At 46.3% G+C, this 13428-nt stretch overlaps 1 protein-coding gene across 1 annotated transcript in view; it reads left to right on the top strand.

The window, feature by feature from the left end:
- LOC147731089 (uncharacterized) overlaps nt 1-11076 on the top strand; it is a 407202-nt gene extending 396126 nt beyond the window's left edge. Inside the window, exons 11-13 of the mRNA XM_086956055.1 lie at nt 1455-1830; nt 9258-9754; nt 10823-11076. The gene's annotated coding sequence lies outside the window, so the exon portion shown is untranslated. The remainder of the gene's footprint in view (nt 1-1454; nt 1831-9257; nt 9755-10822) is intronic.
- The last annotated feature ends 2352 nt before the right edge of the window (nt 11077-13428 follow it).

Raw genomic sequence — 13428 nt, forward strand, 5'->3', positions numbered from 1 at the left:
GTCACAGGTTCAAATCCCAGCGGGTCCACTCAACATTTCATCCATCCCAGGTTAATAAAATGTGTACTATTGAGTTGGGTAACAAAAACATCTGTTATTCAGCACCTAGATGCCTCCGAGTGAACGTGCACTTTACAAATATGCATGTTATGTGATTGTATCAAGGAATGTACCCACATCCCTGGAAGCAAGATGTGGGTACATCCCAAAGTTGGTGTGCACAGTTGGCGGAAATAGTAGGAACGGTGCCTGATACGCAGTTCGACTAGTCTAAATCCTGTTTTAATAGCAATCTCCCTGAAGGCACCCGTGACCTCAGATGCATCATTTTTTTTGTGCCATTTTCTTCATAAAAACATTTTCTCGTTTAATAAATTAGAGCGGAATTTTCACGGTGTTGTGTCTTTAACCTTTTCGAGTGTTTTGGTACTTCCAAATACTGTACACATTTTCTTAAATTAAGCCTGTCTACTCTGTGCCATAGGTAGGAGAGGCTGACTGCAGGTTTAAAATACTGAAAGTTTTACTGGAACTATCAGTTTAAGTACTTCATTACCTGTAGTAGGCTAATATCTTGGCAGTTGATACTTCACAATCTACATATAATTTCAATGATATATTTATTTCACCTTAATAGCCTTTTGTTCTAAACATCCTTCAATATATGCTTATCTGAGACCTCAGCTGTTGGACTAAAGACTCTGCAAAGACTTTTACCTACCAAAGGGGTAATGGGCAAGCTTACCTATTCCCTATTGGTCATCCCTTTTTCGATACCAACTGCTACCCACCACGGCTGCAGAAGACAATTTTCCAGAGAGCGCCTAAATCCTGTGGAGAGCTACAGATCCTAGATAATATGACCTCCGATAGATAGGCCCATGCTCTCTTGGCAACTACAATAATATTTAGGTCCATGTATTCGGGCTTTGTCTTTTTCATCAGCTTCCTCCTCTTCCTCCTCTTCTTTATAGAATTCTCTCTAAAAATGGACAAAGATTAATAATTAATTGTGAAACAAGTGTGCCCTCTGTGCCCCCAGCTCCGGCAGTCTCCTAATTTTGAGTCAAATGATGAGGCCATAATCGATTGGAACACCAGTTCTAGGCAGATAGTAAGGAGCTAGGTTTTAAGAACATAAAGAATGATGATATTGTATTTAAGAATTAAAAACTAACTAAAATCAAAATATTTGGTCTGTTTATTCTAAAATTTTATATGTTTCTGTAATAAGTAACATTGGCAGGAAAGTAACGACTTGTACTTCAAGAATCATATGTTTCCCCCAGTATGTATAGATTTGAATGGATAAGTGAAACTCATTGAAAGAATTTTAACTCACTTAAATGTTCAACTATGCCTGAATTGTCAGCTACATATTACATATTGTACTCAACTGTTTATTTCCTATTTAAATTAAGTTCGTTATATGTTTTTCATTTCATACTTTTCAGGATGTGGACCAGAAATATAAAATGAAGAACAGTCATCAGAATTTCAGTGCCTCACCAGTAATCCTAAACCTGGGGAGATTGTTGTCTTTAAATATTTGATAGCTGGATGCAGTGCAAGCAATGCTGACGTTTCATGGTGTTATGGGATTTACCCCATTGACAAAAAATGTATTGAAAACCTTGACAATATGGACAGTCTTGGACATACTTCAACAGTAACTTTTCAAACTGACCTAAAGAACACAGACAGTGAATGTTAGATCAAATGTGAAGACGGAGAATATAGACATTTTAAAACACACTTGATCTTTCAATGAAGGAACAATTAGACCAATCCCTTTACTTTTTGTTTACATTTCTTGGTTGTAAGTAACAGGTTTTTTTAAAAATAACTTTATTGCATTTTTTGAAGGTTTTAACATTCTGAGGTCGTTCAAAACAGTTTACACTGAGGTTCATAGCATAAGTACATTTACAGAACATGTGTGTATACACCTCTACATTCGTAATATTAAAGTGAACAGTTGTATACTACCTCTTTCTTGTTCTGTGTCACTTATTTCCTTTGTTTATAAATGATAGCGTGTGCGAGATATACAATCGCATTGAACATGGTTGCGTTCAATTGTACAATAGTTTATCACATGGGGGCTATGCATAAATGATCACCTCCATATAAAAGTAATACATCTTCAAGATATGCTAATAAGATATATATATTTTAATCCTCTAAACTAGGAGCTTGCTAAACAAACTGCCATCAAGAACGTATTGCAGCTGGGCCTGGATATGTACACCTTGTACATGTATATTATATTAGCACACCAGGGAGTCACTTTGGCTCATTTATACAGTTAAGAGCCGGACGCACTAGGTGATCGGTTGGGGATCTGGGTAAGTTCACGGCAGTGGGTTCAGGCCATAAGCGTATTTCGTTATAGGTCACAGCTTTGATATTAGATGACGTGCGCCCATTGACTTGGGGCTTTGGTGTTTGTGTTAGCTGCCTTTGGGGGGGGAGAGGGGCGCTGCCGTCATCATTATTGTTCCCGTGTGTGAATGCCGTAAGGATGGTGTCCCAGTGTTGCACTATCGGGTACTTGCGGAGTCCTGCAGTTTCCTCCCTGTGTAGGGTTGTGCTTTCTGCCTGTACCCATACCGTAAGTGATCTTTCCTAGCTGATTATTTCCAGCGGGGCATTGTGTTTCCACCTCTTTGTAAATAGTCGATTCTCCTCTATCAGTCCCAGGTCTGTAAACTGGGAAGTGACTTTATTCTTTTTAGACCAGGCATATAGACCCAGTATTCAGACCTCCCACGTGTGTGCTAGGGGCAGGTCAGTGCAATTTGCGAGTGCTACCGTTACTGTGTGCCCGTAGATTTGAAGGAAGGTGCAGGACCAGAGCATGTGTAAAAGGTTTGCGACTATCTGCCGACATCACGGGCATGCAGAAGTGGCAATGTCAAAATATTGATGTTATCGAGCGAGAGGTATGCTCTCTGTATTATATATGTTTGTATGAGTTTAAATTTTGAGCTTCTAGGTATGGATAAGGAGCTAGCCAGGACAGTGCCCCAATCCTTCTCTGTCCACAGTTTCCCTCTATACGTTTCCTATTGTGTACGAAGACTCAGCATGGGCTTTAACGTATGTGTTAGTAGAGCTTCCACCAATCAGTGTACTATGTGTAAACCCGCACCCATTTCCTGTAAGCACTGCAGCAGTAGGTGTGTTGTCTGTTCGGTCGTCATGTCCCCCCCCCCCCCCCCCCACCCCCCTTCTGCCGATAGAGATCTTGTAATAGAAGTGTGCAAAAGAAATTGTCCTGCCAGTAAGTCATGGTCTTCTGCTAGTGCCTAAAAAGAGAGCAGGGAGCCGTCTGCATAGAGGCTCCCAGAGTGTCTATGCCCGCTGTGTGCCAGTGTGTAAGAATCCCTTCGGAGGTGCCCGCACTCCCCCTGTAGCGGAGCGCAGGGGGTTATTGCACGGGTAAGGTGTAGTCTCCTCTTGTAGCATTTATGCACCAGTTCAATCTGGGAGGATGTAGAAGTTTAGCGATGTGGTGGAACAGATTGTAAATCCGAGATTGTGTTGATGGCTGTTGCAGGGTTGCCTTATCTTCTAAGTCCCTGCCACTTAACCACCTCGTCACCCTTTGTAACTGGGCCGCTAAATAGTATAACTCCATGTTTGGGACTGCCAGTCCTCCTTGGCTAGTGGGGGCGTATAGTTTCCACAATGCAACCCGGGGTCAGCCTTTGTTCCAGATTAAGTCAAGGAGCATCCGTTCCAGCTCATGGAAGATTTTAGTCGGGACATAGATCTGGAGGTTCAAAAAATAGTATAATGATTTTCTTAGGATTATCATCTTTATCAAAGTGATGCAGCTCATGGCGGTCAATGGGAGTGACCTCCAAAATTGCACTTGGGCCCTAACAGCTGAGATCGCTCTGGTTAGATTTCCTTCCAGTATGTCTGCGGGCGATAGATATATGAAGACGTCGAGATAACGGAACGTGAGAATGGAGCCATTTAATAAGCACATCCTTCTCCACCGTATTTTCGCTGAAGGGGTAGACTCCTGATTTTGCCCAGTTCACCCGAATTCCAGACACTTTCTCAAAGTCCCTGAGCGTGTCCGCTATGGTTGTGGAAATATCATGTAGATCACGCACTTACAGTAGCAGATCGCCTGTATATAAAGAAACGGCATGCATCCCATCACCTAATTGTATGCCCCACATATCTCCAGTTCTGCGAAGTAGCATCGCTAGTGGTTCCATAGGTAGGAGAAGAGTAATGGGGACAAGGGGTATCCCTGACGCGTACCTCTTCTCACCTGGATGGGGTCCGAAATGAGCCGACCAGTCCTAACTCTAACAATAGGTCGTTGGTAAAGCAGTTGGACCATGCTTATGTAATGGTCCCCTAGTTCGTATTTGTGTAATACTGCAGCCAAATAGGGCCCTTCCAGGTAATCGAAGGCCTTCTCCAGATCCAGCACGAGGCAGCCAGAGTGTGGCCATCTGTGCAATGCTTACTTCTGCACCCTGAAGAACCTGCGTATGTTAAGTGAGGTACTTCTGGCGGGGATGAAACCATTCTGGTCAGGGTGCATTAGTGTGTTAACCAATGGTGCTAAGCTCTTAGCCAGGGTCGATGCAAAAATCATGTAGTCAGTGTTTAGGAGGGCTAGTGGACGATAAGAACCTAAGGCTACAGGGTTTCTGGCGGGTTTGAGGAGAGAGATCAGTAGCGCTTCATTTTGTGTGTCAGTGAGTGTGGAGACGTCTATAGTAGTCTCATACACATTTAACAGCGGTGGCGCTAGTATGTGCACATAGGCCTTGAAAAATTCTGTCAGCATCAGGTCCCTGTGACTTTCGTTTAGACAATGAGAATATGCTGTCCCAGACCTCCTCTAGAAGGATAGGGTCATTCAATTCTGCTCTCTGATCAAGCGTGGGATGTGGCAGGGTGATCCCCTCAAGATAGAGCTGTAGCTCCATTGGGATAGTTTGCGAGTAGGATTTCTATAATTACCGATAATGTGCCATGAACTCGCTATGTATGTCTTGCTGTGTATATACTGTAACCCCTTGTCCCATGCGTACAGATGCCACAGGAGTCGTCATCTTGTCTTGACGGATCAACCATGTTAGCAGTTTTCCTGCTTTATCCCCCAGGTTATGTGTTTGTGCCAAATGTGCTGCATAATTAAGGCATCGGAGCCGTTCTAGTAACCGAGCGTGCTCCTCCCTGTAGCGTGTAAGGTGTCTGAGGGTTCCCCCAGCCACCTCTTGCTCACTGGGTGCCAGCTTTCTCTCTATAGTAGTATCTTTCTCTAGCTGAACTCGTATGCCTGCTTGTGTTCCTGCATTTTCGTCAACGTATTGTGCTACGGTAGTGGCTAACAAGTCACAAAATGGCACGTCAAGTAAAGTGTCTGGTTGGAGGCGCCAGACAGGGATCGGCGGCACATCACCTTCCCACTGTAGCTCGAGCACATGCAGGTTGTTGTCTGAGTGTGTCCGCCCCATGTAGTCCGACCCAGAACCAAATGGCAAGAGATCACTGGATACCATAAATCGGTCTTAGCGTACATGGAAACCATGTGCACACAAATAATTAGGATACATTCTGTCTTGCGGGTTTCTACGTCTCCCGGCGTCTGTTAGATGCCACTGTGTCGCCCAGATATATAAGGCTTTCTTTGCAGTATGTGTGACCGTGCCAGGCAGGGGGGAAAGGAGCGGTCTAATGAAACGTCTAAGACGCTGTTGTAGTCACCTCCTAACACCATGGGGATATCATGCCATGTGGCCTATTTGTGAGATAGTGTTTCAAGAAAGGCAGTCTGATCTAAATTAGGCACGTACCATGACGCAATAACCACCGCTCTTCCGTCTAGGGCGCCCTTTACTATTACGTATCTGCCTTCCTCATCTGTGAAAAAGTCTACCACCCAGCCTCACCCATATCAAAACTCCCCTTGTGTATGCTGAATAGCCTGTGGTATATAATTGCCCCCTCCACCTCCTGTGTAGTTGTCACCTCTGGTTTGGGCAAGTATGTCTCTTGGAGGAGAGCTATTTATATGTGATGTCTTTTTAGATATGAATAAATTAGGTACCTGTGCGATGGGCTGTGTATACCTCTCACATTCCAGGTGCCTATCTTAATGGGTGCCATTGTGTGTGATTATCGTTATGGCGCAAGGCCTTGTCAGGCCGATGAACATGTAGAATTGAAGCATTGTATATGAATACGGTTGCAGATTCTGTGCCCCCATTGGACCAATACCCTGGCTACCATACCTCAGTACGTACATGATGGCATAATAAACATATACATTGTATTTAAAGAAAAATACCAAAAGGGCGAGTGTGCGACAGGCAACTGTCCGCACAAGAAGCAGAAGCAACATTTAACTAATGTCTAGGGGGACTACAGCACCCAGTAATATATTAAGTGCCAAATAATGGGGGTCCGTCTCCAGCAGCTCCCCAACCTCTGGCCAAGCTCGCGCTGGTCAGGGCTGCAGCTCAAATGTCAAACATGATGTTCCTGTTATGGGGAGGTGAAGGAGCTCCTGCCTGTTAACACTGGGATCTGTCTGCAACCACAACTCCTGCCTCCCGCTTCGAGCTAGAACCCTAGCACAAATACACATTGCTGACATTGACAGCAAACAAATGGGGCATGCGATCTGAACCCACATCTATGATAATTGCATATATAGTGTCTTAGTCTTCATTGTGTTTGGCAGGAGATGTAAACAGTAGGAGTCTAGACAATGTCATTAGAGGTCTGTGGAGTGACCTGAGGTAGTTCACATGAGTCTTGTGAAGCCAGAAAACTGTCCGAGAGATCGTCGTCACTTGCCGGATCTTGCTGGTCAGAAGTCGAGTTAGCCTCTTCACCTTGTGTCCCTGTGATGGCTGCAACCGCCTGGAGGGCCTGGAGCTGGCCGCTCAGTATTAGCTCCGGAACTGGTCCAAGGGTCTGTGAGGTCGAGGGCTGTGTTTTTTTCTTTACCCTACAATGACGGTGTGGGGAGACAGTGGGATTCAGCTCTCTCATTCTAGTGGTCTTAGCCCTGCCGCCCGAGGAGCCATAAGAGTCGAGCCAGTCCTCCGCCCCCTCTGAGGTGTTAAAAAAGTGAGTCTTTCTGTTTGAGATCACCCTTCACTTCGCCAGAAACAGCAAGGGGTACTTAAGATTGTTTTCACTGCTATGTATGAGTATCGTTGTTTCTCAACTTGCAGTGTGTAGTCCGGGAAAAACATGACTTTGTGGTTGTCCACCTGTACATCTTTTAACTTCCTGGTTTCTTGGAGTACGGCATCTCTGACTCTGTAGTTCAACAGGCAGATTAGACGCCGTCTTGGATTAGAGCCCAGGGGCCTAGCAGGCACTTGCTTCCCCTGGCAGCAGCTTGTGGAGCCAATGTTCGGTGTAAGCCACCGGGTCTTTGCCCTGCGTTCCCTCCGGCAGGCCCACCATGCGGATGATGTTTCGCCGAGCCTGGCCTTCAGTATCTTCGGCCCTGTCTTCCAAGAACTCTACTTGTTTTAGAAGGCCCTAGATGTGCTTCTCCGCTGTGGTCACTCGTGGGGAGACGTCAGCAATGGCATTTTTGGCAGTGGTAGTTCGGTCCGCGAGCTTTGGGTGGTCCTCATGGAGAAGAGTGGCCACCTTGTCTATTTTGCTATACAGGGAGGTGCGGATTTGGTTTATTGTTTCCCCTAGCTTCTTCACCACCGCCAGCACTGCATCCAACTTGTTTGACATCGGATCAGCTGTTCCCGCTTATGCCATTTTGTCTGCCTGAGCTCAAGTTTGTGGTGGTGGGGCGGCTGTGCACCCAACAACGGTCCGCGTGCGTCTTCCACGCTTCATTGGCCACTGGGTGTCCATGCAAAGGGTCTGGCAGCAGGTAGGGCACCACTGCTGCCCTTCACACAGGTCTATTATGCGAGTGGCAGTGCCGGTCTGGTAGGTGGAGCGGGTGAGCGAGAGTTGCTACCTCCAACACCGCCTGGTTTTCCCGGTCCCACGACCCACTCCCTGCAGGCAGGATTCCACTGGATGCGGGCAAGGTATCAGAGGGGTCTTCAGTGCCAGGCCAGGCCTACCCCTGCAGCACGGTGTTGCCCACTCTCTCTGCGAGTGCCGTCGGAGTTTGCTGCCACCGGGCGTCCCATTCACACTATCCCTGGCGCTTCCACACTGCACGGCCATATGCACTCACAGCTGTCTCCGGCGCCTCCACCAGTGGCCGTGCAGGATGGGTCACAGTTGGGGTGAGGTGGTGCAAGTCACCAGTGCAGACTGGCCCGGAGCTGTCGGCAGCAGGGATACTTGGCTGGGATTCAATGGCTTGTGCAAACCTGCGGTGGCGCCTCTATGTTGCGGGGGTAGGAAAGATTGTGCTGCAGCAGCGCCACTTTGTTGGTGTCCTTGCAGCCGGATCGCACCCCAGGCACTGTCTGGGCCTCCCGGACCTGCGACTCACTCCCTGCAGGTGGGATCCCACCGGGTGCAAAGCGGTATGTGAGAGGGGTCGTCAGGGCCGGGTCGGGTCTGTCTGCATGGCACTGTACCATTCTTCCCCGCTACTAGTGCTGCTGGAGGTTACTGTCACTGCACGCCCCATTCACTTTGTCCCCGGCGTCTCCATGCTGGCAGATGATTCCACTCACTGCCTTTTCCCGCGTCTCCTCTAGTGGTCATACAGGGTGGGTTACTCTGGGAGGGGAAGGAGTGCAGTCTGTCAGTACAGCGCGGCCTCAAAGCTGTTGGCAGTAGGGGCATTGGACCAAGATTCGGCAAGCTGACTGAGCCCGCGAGGATGCCTCAGCATTGCGGGGGAGGAGAACTCGCACTGGAACAGCACCGCTTCTTTGATAGTCCCCCCGGCCAGCAGCAGTTTGGTGTCAGCCAGTCCCAGACGCAACAGGAGCATAAGCGTTCCCGTTATGAACTGCACAATGTTTCAGGGCCTGGTGGTCGGAGTCAATCCCCGGCTCAGCGTAGACGTTGTCCCCTGCGGTGACAGTGTCCTGCCGGGCGGCTTCAGAGTCGGAGAAGCGCACCGCAGACTCTCCTGTCCGCTACAGCTGCTCGCCTTATCGGAGCACCAGGCCAGCTCCCGGCGCATTTGTGGGAGCTGGCAGCCCTGGCGGATACCTGTTTAAGGAGATATGCGGTCAGAGAGGGGAGCCTGTGGCAAGACTCTACTCAAGCACGTCCAACACCATTGCTGGCGTAGCCACGCCCCCATTGGTTGTAAGTAACAGTTACATGCCTTAACTTACTAATTGAGCGGTACTTGGACTCTTGAGGAGTTTTCTCCGAAGGCTTGTTCCCTCAAACACTACTCATTTCTATGGAATGTGTTGGAGGACATTTTCCAAAAATACTTAGGGGGGCCACCAAGTGGCCACTTTTAAAATTGTCAGCTTAAAAGTGCTTTCACTGCACTCCTTTGTGAGGACAGGAAGTAAAATGATTTGTTTCTACATGACCATTGTACATTTTCACATGGGAATGTAAGCAAATAGTATTTCATTGAGCATTCTATTGAGAGCTGCAATTTCATCTGTTAAATCGAACCACGCTTACATGGCTAAATCATGCTCCAGCAGTAATGATGAGCCAAATTGTTAACAATCAGTAATGAAGCTGCCAAGTTACCTTGGCAGCTTTATCATGTCTGAAGAGTCATATCATCTGGTGGATTCACTTTGTGACATCAAGGATGTAGGATAAATGCTCATTTGTTTGCTTCATTGTTGTGTTATGTTATCAGAGTGTTTAGCGTGCACCGCTACTCAAGAGAGTGTCCCGACGCAAGCCCAAGAGCCAGAAACAGAAAGGAAAGAAAATAGCAGAGACCAAAACTTCTCAGTTGAAAGGCAGAGTTTTAAGTTTCTTTCTAAATTGAATAGGGTTCTGTAGGCTTTACAGGTCAAAAGGGAGCCATAGCGGCCAAGTAGGCCCTGGAACTGCCGCCCTTTCTTTTCAGGAGGAATGTGGGAATGGTAGCCATTAGCATGTTAGAGGAACGCAGGTGCTTACTAGGGACGCAGAACTGAAAGTGCTTCCTGAGATAGGCAGGGTCACACTCATTGGGCCTTATTTATGAAGGCCTTGCGTCAGTTTTGCGCCGCCGGTGCATCACTTTTTGTGACGCACCAGCGGTGTAAAAAATGCGCCTCGTTGCGCCATATTTAAAAAGTGACGCATCTAGGTAGATGCGTCACTTTTTAAACCCCTGCGCCACATTATACCTGCGTCAGGTATAATGTATGCAGAGGGGGCGTTCGCCCGCAAAAAGCCTCGTAATAGTGACGCAGTGAAATCTATGAGATTTCACTGCGTCACTTTTAGGACGCTGTTGCGTCAAAATCTTGCGCCTGCCTCACAGCAGGCGTAAGACTGATGCAAGCCCTTTCACATGGGGCTTTCCCCATGTGAAAGGACGCATTGCTGGAGTTGCGTCACTTTTGTGACACACTCCAGCAATGCGTCACTTTTGCGCTTACAGATACGTCAGAAATACTGACGTATCTGTAACTCCTTGCGACATGATACGTCATACATTAAATATGACGCATCAGGAATGTCGTTAGGAGTGCGCAGTGAAAAGTGACGCATCGCTGCTTTCACGCAGCGATGCGTCACTTTTCATAAATGAGAGCAGCATGGGCAGTTACCAGAGCCTTAAAAGTAACCCTCGCCTTTACCAGTTACCAGTGCAGATTGCGCAGATGCTGCCTGACACTGGTACGTTTGGGGAGATTGAGAAGCAATCGGGCTGCGGCATTTTGGACCACCTGTAGTCTGTCCAAGAGGTAGCTAGGAAGACTTACCAAGTACAGAACAGTTTAAGTGGTACCTATAAGAAGGTTAACTTGTTATGTTAGGATTAGATTGGTAGGCCAATGCCAGGCCACATGCTCATGCCTAATGGGAACACATGTGGAGGCCGAGGGAAAGAATAATATCAATTCTTCCAACCTAGAACAAGAGTTTGCAGTGCCGGAGCAACAACTGAAAGTGCTTTTTTCTCACTGAAACAGTTGTGAAATAATATTATTCGATTTATATCAGAAAGATGACAAATTCGGGGAACTCAATATACAAATGTATTACAAAGGCAACAGTTGGTGTGAAAGTAATTTTTTTAATGCATGCAATGTGCCACAAGAAAGGATAAGAAAAAAGAAAGCATGCTGTGTCTTAGATGTGATGGTCATATGCTTGCGATCAAATTTTCAAATAAAAAAAACATTGGATATCATTTTAATAGAATAGAGTTTCTTAATACCACTTCTTAGTTTTTATGCACATCCCAGGAAAATATAATTCTTAGTGGAGCAAATGTAAGGTAGCTGGCTTTTCTTTGAATTACTGTAACCTGAGCACACAGATTAAACACACAGGACAAGCAATTGGAAGGAAAAAGATATTGGCACAGTAAAGTATCTGCCCATCAACCGTAGCACTAAAGTGCACTTTAGGTGGATGTGCTCATGTGTTCAGGCACTCATATTATTGGGGCAGTGGGTCAGCCCACTTCAGCAACTGTCTCTTGCATTATATGCTTTGGTAGATGGAAGCAAAATGTGACAGAAAGGGAAGACTGGAAGTTAAGGAAGCCTAGCGTATTCAGATTTAGTAACCAGAAAACTGTACAGGCCACAGAACAATGGGGCATATTATCCAGGGAGTTTATCTCCGCTTTTTTGGCTTTAAAAACCAAGAAAGCGGAGATAAAATTATCTCCCTATTGCCTAGCTGTCGCTAACACTAGTTAGCGACAGCTAGTAGGAGATAGCGACCATCTTGGGCCCCGCTTTGCATGTCAGTGATATTTATCACTAATAACATGCAAAGTGGGTGTGCCAAGATGTAACATAGCTATCTCCTATTACCAACTTTTGGAGATATTCGCGCTAAGCGCGAATATCTCCAAAAGCTAACATCTGCCCTGAACAGTTCCTAGCCATGTTATCCAATGGTAGGTGGATAACATGGCTAAGAGCATTAGCTCGGTAATGCATGAATATCGCGGACTTTTCAGCGATATTCACGCATTTCTGCCGATTTTTATCGCTTAGGAGATAAACCTTGATAATAGCAAGGTTCCTAAGTGATAAAAATCGCCGCAGCTCAGCGATAAAAATATCGCCGCTAAACCAACATAGCGATAATTATCGCTAGTTGTTGGTAATATGCCCCACTATGTTTTAGGGCATTTAAGTGGTTATGATTGTTTTTTATTGACCAAATTCCGCATCGGTTTCTTTTGTCTTCTCCCTGCGCAGCCATGTGGGTGTAAAAGGGGTCAGAGCTTAATGGCCTGTGACTGCAATGTCAAGTTTCCACAGGACATGCTCTACTTTATCATGTATTGTAGTTACTATGAGTTACCCCGGAAGACTTTCATTATCCCCATTTTTCAGTTCAGGCAGGTTCATCCTGCTCTTACCTTTTTGCAAATGTTGTCAGGCAATACTGTTTTTTATGTTCTTAACTTTTAAAAGTCTAGTAAGGCTTCGTGCCTGTTATGATTAATTGTCATATTCATATAAGGGATAGCTGAGAAGTGATCCTGGTAATATTGTTTCTTGTGCCCGGTTTGTTGTTGTATTGAATTACATTTTTGAATTTTTTACATATAATATACACTAATTTTTATCAGTATTTTTTGGCCTGCGTTTGATGTATTTTGGTAGACTTTTTAACGATAGACTTTTCAGTATATACTGTTTGTAGGAGAGTAGGGTCTGCAATCCTATGATCACCCAGATTTTTTGCTTTTGTTTCACTGGTTTACGACTTTCTCTGGCTGTGGGCCTGCCAATCAGACCCACAGCCTGGCTGTTCTCTTTCTAAATTACGAGATGTACCCTAGGTGCATTTACCAATTGGTACTGGGCCACCTTATCAGACCCTGTAACTCGGGGCGTAGGTGTACCCAGGGCCGCCAGGGGCTGCAGCATGTATTATGCCACCCCTGGCTGGCCTCCTAAATTTGACACAACTGGCTGCATGACAGCTGGGGCGAAGTCGTGTAATCACCCTTTGCTTTAGATGTAGTAGCTCTATATCTAACCATACAATGGACACCCGAGTCCCTATCAGTCACTCCTATGGCAGGCCTTGACAATCCTGAAGGCAGAGTGCATGGGCTCGTGTGAACTAAGCTCTGGCCCGAGCCGAGCCCGGTTGCAGCTTGCGGAATCAAGACCCAATGGCTGTTCCATGATAACGCGTACCATATCGGTAACTTCGGTGTCGCGTTATCAAGACATGTCGAGTAAGGTGTCATACGAATCGGGATGCTGCCCTCTCACCGACTCTGGCGACGAGGTTAGCATTCCGCCCTTCTAGAGGGACACGACATGTACGTAACTGTGAACCCCGGTTAAAGTTAACGAAAGCCTCAGCTCCACAAAATGG

The sequence above is a fragment of the Lissotriton vulgaris genome, chromosome 2_1 (assembly GCF_964263255.1).
Source record: "Lissotriton vulgaris chromosome 2_1, aLisVul1.2, whole genome shotgun sequence".
NCBI lineage: Eukaryota > Metazoa > Chordata > Amphibia > Caudata > Salamandridae > Lissotriton > Lissotriton vulgaris.